The sequence below is a fragment of the Echinops telfairi genome, unplaced genomic scaffold (assembly GCF_000313985.2).
Source record: "Echinops telfairi isolate 266 unplaced genomic scaffold, ASM31398v2 ScPeMD7_7469;HRSCAF=8507_1, whole genome shotgun sequence".
NCBI lineage: Eukaryota > Metazoa > Chordata > Mammalia > Afrosoricida > Tenrecidae > Echinops > Echinops telfairi.
The window spans coordinates 8982462-8989374 of NW_022111373.1; the positions used below are offsets into that span (position 1 = coordinate 8982462).

The following is a 6913-nucleotide window of genomic DNA, read 5'->3' on the forward strand; positions in this document are numbered from 1 at the left end:
ATATCATATATGTGATAAGGAACTTTAATCAAGAACATATGAAGAACTCTTATAACTCAGTGGACAACCCATTTAAACAATGGGCAAGTGATTTGAATGGACACTTCTCCAGCAAAGGGATTCAAATGGCCAAAAAGTCAATAAAAAACTAAAAATTCCCCGCTACCTAGTTAATTTAAACTCAGCATCACCCTACATGTAAGACTGTAAATTTTTATGAGTAGGCAGCTTCATCTTTTTGCCAATGAGCAAATCCCAATGCCTAATGCTCAGCACCACCAGTGCTCCTTCAAAAGCCAACAAGTTGTGCAAAAAAGACATATCTATACAAAAGCTTGTATGTGAATATTTACAACAATTTTAATCATAATAGTTTTAGTTATGGAATGCTTCTATAACAGAAATACCACAAATACTGGCTTTAACCAACAAAAATTTCTTTGCTCATAGTTAGGTAGCAAGAAGTCCTAGTTAAGTTCACCAGTTTTAGGGGATGTACAATGAAGTGAAATTACTTAATATGGTTCTTCTACCCATAGCCGTTGTAACTCCTACCAAGTGATTGTGTTGGGACCATGCAAATAGGATGTGTGGAACACTAATGGAGGGGGATTGGTCAGTTTGCCATTTGACTGGTAGAAAGTGAATCAGAAAGGCAGGCCAAGGGTGAAATGCATTCCAGAGTAGGCAGAAGAGCAGGAAGGAAACTGAAACCACGCTGAGTACCTTTGGACACAAGACTCACTTGCAGAGTGGGGTGCTCTTTGCACGTTTAACAATGTTAAATAAATTTTATAACACTTGTCCAAGCAGGCAAAGGCCAAGGAACTGCATGTCTGAGAGGCTGAGGACAAGAGTCATACCAGAGCATAGCTGAAATTGCTGCAAACAAAAGAAGCGTATCCTTAAAATTTGTAAGGAGTATTGAACCTAACAGAGTAAAGTGGGATGGCCAGTTGGTGTCAGATAAGGTAAAGAAGGTTGGAGGATAGAAGTATGTCTGACCAGTCTCATAGGAATCATCTCTTGAGTAGATATGAATTCTCTTCCTTTCTGTAGCCAGAGGAGGTCAGCTGTGGCCTCTGTACATCTAAGGAAGGTTTTCTTTGTCAGCTCTGATCTTTAAATGCTTAAGATCATCCAACAATGGTTGCAGCAGCACATTGACAGACATTAATAGGGAACTTCCAAAAGTTCAGGCGGGATCCAGAAGAGGACATGGAACAAGAGATATAATTGCTGATGTCAGGTGGATGTTGGCTCAACACAGAGAATACCAGAAAGATGTTTACTCGTGTTTCCCTAACTATGCAAATGCATTCAACTGTGTGGACCATAATAAGTTGTGGATAACCTTGTGAAGAATGGGAATTCCAGAACACTTCATTGTGCTCATGAGAGACTTATACATGGATCAAGAGATAGTTGTGCTAATAGAACAAGGCCATTTAAAATCAGGACAGGTGTGCATCAGAGTTGTATCCTCTCATCATACTTATTCAATCTGTATGTGCAAATCATCAGAGAAACTGTATTATATGAAGAAGAATGTGGCATCAGGGTTTGAGGAAGGCTTATTAACTATCTGTGGTATACAGGTGACACAACATTGCTTGCTGAAAGTGAGGAGGACTTGAAGCACTTGTGATGAAGATCTAGGATTGTATCCATCAGTTTGAATTAAAACTCAATGTAGAGAAGATCAAAATCCTCACAACTGGACCAATAGGTAGCATCATAGTAAATGGAGAAAAAGTTGAAGTTGTGAAGGATTTCCTTTTGCTTAGATCCACAACCATTGCTCATTAAGTAAATCTGCACAAGACATCTTAAGAGTATTGAGAAGCAAGGATGTTACTTTGAGGACTAAGGTGTGCCTGACCTAAGCCATGGTATTTTCCATTGCCTCATATCCATGTGAAAATTAGACAATGAATAAGGAAGACTGTAGAAGGATTGATGTATTTGAATTGTGTTGCTGGAGAAGAATTTTGAAAGTACCATATACAGTTAAAATGACAAACTGATTTGTCTTGGGAAAAGTAAGGCCAGAGTGCTCCTTGGAGACAAGGATCACAGACTTTGTTCTATATACTTTGGGCATGTTGTCAGGAGAGACCAGAGAAGGAAAAGGACATCATGTTTGGTAACGTGGAGGGGCAGCGAAACAGAGGAAGGCCCTCGATGAGATGCTTTGACACAGTGGCTTCATCAGTGGGCTCAGGCATATGAATAATTGTAAAGATGGAGCAGGACCATGCACTGTTTCATTCTGTGGGGCATAGGGTCACTTTGGGTGGCCAATTGATGGCGCCTAACAGCAATAACAACGTGAGCTTTGAGGAAAGATCTTTGTCTCTTCAGCTTCTGTTTCCTGATTCCTTAGAGATCTCCAGGTGGCTTAATATCTATCCACCCACATTTCTGCTCACCTCTTTAATCTCTCAAAAAAGATTGACTCAAACCACACCTACACTGCTATTGCATCAATAACATAACAAGGAAAATTCATTCCCAAATGGGATTAAAACTACATGCAAAAAGTAAAATAAATTTACTGTCATCAAGTCTTCTATAGAAAGTAGACTTTGCAATGCATTTTTAGGGACACAATTCCACTTATAACCATGGCCCAAAAGTAGGGGGGGGAAATATTCACCAACTGATTAATGGCTGAATGTAGTATTAAATTAAATTTGGGGAGATGGGGGGGTGAGGGGCCAGCCCCACCCGCTGCTACTACCCACAGGTTCAGTAAGCACAATTGTACGGTTGAAATATAGAAGTATTATATTAAAGTCATCAAGAACATGAGAGATACAATAATGCAGTCAGACACATTACATGGTAGCATTGCTCACCTCAGCCCAGCTTGGTGGTCCACGTGGAGAGAAGAGGAAGGGAAGGAGAGCAAGGGAACAAGGGAGAGAGGATGGGAGAGGAGAGGGGGTAGAGAGGTAAGAGAGCTCTATATTGCTGACCCATGCCTATATACCTTTTGGGAGGCATGCCAGCCCACCAATTACAGATCGAGACATACATCACAGGAAGGGGTTACACTATAGGTTACACAGTAATGAGGGGGTGGTCCAGGGACATACAAGCAACAGGAAGAGGAGGGACAGGGGTATACATGTGACAAGGTGGGTGGATCCCAGATTCAGGAGCTCAACCTCGGCCTGTTTCCTGGGTCTCCATAGGAACCATTATCAGTAGGGTGTAAACTCCACCTACAGGAGCCTGTCCATTGTACCCAGAGGCAGGGAGCAGGGCCCACTGCAGTCTGGCAACTGATTGCCCTCTTGTGGTGGAGGGGGGGGGGACCTGTGCATCTGACCTCCCCCACACAAATGAAGGACCCCTGGTGGTATAGTGGTTATGTGTTGGGCTACAGTCCACATGGTTGGCAGTTTGAAACTACCAGCAGCTCCTCAGGAGAAAGACTGGGCTTTCTACTCCCTTAAACAGTTACAGTCTCAGAAGCCAACAAGGGATCAATATGAATTAGGATTGACTCATTGGCAGTGAAATGTTGGTTTTCGGTTAATGGATAAATAAAATAAGTTTATTTGGAATAAGTGGAATATTATTTAGCAATCAAAATGAACTGATTAAGTGCCACAATAAGCACAGACCTTGAAAAAAAAAAAGCACAGACCTTGAAAATATTGTTACATGAAAGAATGCAGTCACAAAAGACCATGTATTTTGTAATTCTGTTTATATTAAATATACCAAATAGGAAATCTATGGAGATAGAAAGTAGATTAGTAGTTACCTCTGATGATCCTGAAGAAAGTCTAAGCTGCTCTAAAGGCATTGGTTGAAAACAAGGCTCCAGGAATTGATAGAATACCAATTGAGACATATAAACAAATTGATGCAGTGTTGAAAGTGCTCACACATTTGTGGCAAGAAATTTGGAAGAGATCTACCTGGTCAAATAACTGAACAAGATCCATAGTCATGCCCATTCTAAGGAATGCTGATGGAACAGATGTAGAAACTACTGAGTGCTATAGTCATGTACTACTAGTTGATGTCACCTAGCATTATAACTAATGGGGTCACCCCTACCATGAAGGTCTCCTATACCAGATCCTACAAAATGCTTAGTAATGTTTATTATTAATGAAAATAATGGGATGTGATGAATAGCATTGGAAGTTGCTTAACTGCAATATTTCTCTGATTATATGAATACTAGCAACAATACTATTTTATAAAGTCTTCATTTCATTATAGTACTACTAGTTATAACCTTATTAATAGCTGAGTAGAATACCTGGCAGGGGAGATAGCATGATCAAAAGGTGGTTTTCCCAGGGCAAGGCTTATTTATTATCCATTGCACTCCAGATGTGCTGACCCCCGCAATTTCCCCAAATGTGGAAACTGGACTGCATAATTTGTGGTGGGGGGGACTCCATTCGCGCTCTCCACTGTAGGAAAAAGAATAACAGAGTCGAAGTATGGTTTCCTGCAAAAGGCAAAATAAGCTCAACCAAAAGAGGCTGGAAGGGTATGATCAAATGCAAACGTTATCAAATAGCTGGAAATGAGAGCATCTCAGTGACAGGGAAACCTCCAAAGAGTCCTTAAAATCCTTGCCATTTTAGATGCAGCATTTGGTTATCCATCACGCCCAAAGGGCATATTATACTGTCAATCCTGTTAGACACTGAATACGGTAAACTGGAAATGTGTTTCCTCCAAGGCAGATTTGTTCATTCTTGTAGCAAAAAAATAAGTTGTTTTCTGATTGCTCACTTCAGCAGCTGAAGGAACCAGTCATAGGGATTTAGAAACTCCACACATCTGCTTTTCAACTCCACTGTTGTGTTAGGGACTCATTTTAAGGCTGAGCTTTGTTTTTTTTCCCCTCCCTGTTCATATTCCTTTTGTAATAGCTAATCCTCTCATATGTTTGGATAGAATGGATAAGGGGCATCATTGGTTGACATGCAAAACAGAAAAATGGTATTAGTGTTAAAAAATATTATCCCTGATGTTACTAGGAATTCTTATCACGGGAATTCTAGGAAGTAAGATTTCTCTCCTTTTTGCATAACTGAGGTAACCAAGACCAAGGCATTCAAATAACTTTCACAGAGGCTCTCAACTATAAATAACAGAATTGGAATGGAAACTCAGATCTGATTCTAAACACGGTGTCTTTTCCTCTGTGAATAGTGTATCAAACTGATAAATGATTAAGTATATTGATTTTATTAAACTATTTTCACATATAGTAACATTTTTTTCAACCACTTGTGTGTTTTCCTACAAGGTAATTGAAAAATATCTTGATTTTAAGTATTATATGAGGTTCTTGAAAGTTAATGAAAAATGAGAAAATACCACTATTTTGTCCTTGTTATAGGGTGATGACATTAGCAGACCGAAACCTTTTTCCAAAACCAAAGAATACTTCAAATTTAGAATCAGGTAATAAATAGTGAAACTCATAGTTTTCATGATTCTGTATTTTTAGATCTTTGTCATAGTACATGTATTAAGAAAATTGATAGCCAGGAAGTTTAAGTATTTTTTAACTTAGTTTTGTTTAAGAAACAAGGATGTGTGGGTTTAGAAAGTAGGCGATAACTACTCACAATGCCCATCATTTACTCATTCACTAAATATTAATTGAATATTACACTGTAGGAGTCATTGTCACCGGTACCATTAGGGAGTGATAGGCATTCTCTGCCTCAGGGACTTCAGTCATAGGAGAGGATGAGAAATAAACTGATGAACATAATTGAACCCAATTTAAAACGTAAAGGGAGCAGCCAACTGCCTTGTATTATAGACACACTGTTGTTTAGTTTATTAGAGAAAGCAAGAGATTCTACATACTTGTTAATATGTGCCATATTTCAGAATCTTACTGTCTTTATTTGCTGCAGCAAATTTTACAGCATCTATTTTGGAGTAAGCTTGATGATTTGCTGGATTTTCTGATGATAAGTCCTTATTAAATGTCTGTATGAACTGAAAAGAAAATTGTGTGCATATGTAATCTTTAAGCTGTTTTGTGAGGATTTATTAAATGCCAGGCATTATGTTAGGTAGGTAGGTAGGTAGGTAAAAAATGATCAAGATAGTTTATGGCCTGAAGAAAATTCGTACAGTGATGAAGACTAAGCTTGTAAAAACTTCACTGGGGGGAATAGCATTTTCTATCCTGACAAGGTAAATGTTGAATGAAGGATTTGTTTTACAAGAAAAGGGAGTTAAATTATAAAAACAATAGTGGTCAGGTTCCACCTGTGGAACCTCAGAGACCGTGGTTAACCTTTGGGTCTGAAAGGGAACTCATTCCCATGACTCGGTTTTCAACCAAACAATATACAGGCCTATAAGGAGAATACTAACACGAGTCAAGTACACACACCTTAGAATAATCAACCCTTTGAGATCAAAAGGGCAGCATTTACCCAAAGGGTAAATCCAGAAGGTTTGGACAGAAAGAGAAAAGGAAATAGACAACACAGAAATGAAATGGAGGAAGTGATGGCTCACTGTGAGGATTATGATGGCTGAAATGAAACCAATGTGTCAGAATTATTGAGTGGAAAACCAATGGTCTGCTCTGTAAACTTTCACTGAATTCATAATAATAAGAAAAATATTTTTTTTAAAGAAAAGGAAGTTATTAATAAGAGGAAAAGTCGTTAAGTATCAGAAAACAACTTTGTGAGTTTACTTAGATTTTATACAATGAAAAGTTTTGCTTTGGCTGTGGGAAATATTATTTACAAAGCTTGATGGCAGATGATTCTGGAATTGTGTATGCTTTTGTATTGCTACTTGTATGTGGTTAGTTGACTTGAAATTTAAAATTAGATCATATCTTCCTTTGTTATTGTTCATTGCCATTGAATTGATTTTGCCTCATGGAACAGAA

The 6913-nt window shown here is 38.6% G+C and overlaps 1 non-coding gene across 1 annotated transcript; it reads left to right on the plus strand.

Annotated features, from left to right (window-relative positions):
• Positions 1-4277: 4277 nt before the first annotated feature.
• LOC115873783 lies at positions 4278-4444 on the plus strand. Its single transcript, XR_004048586.1, has one exon. It is a non-coding gene; the product is annotated as a U1 spliceosomal RNA (small nuclear RNA).
• Positions 4445-6913: the final 2469 nt, after the last annotated feature.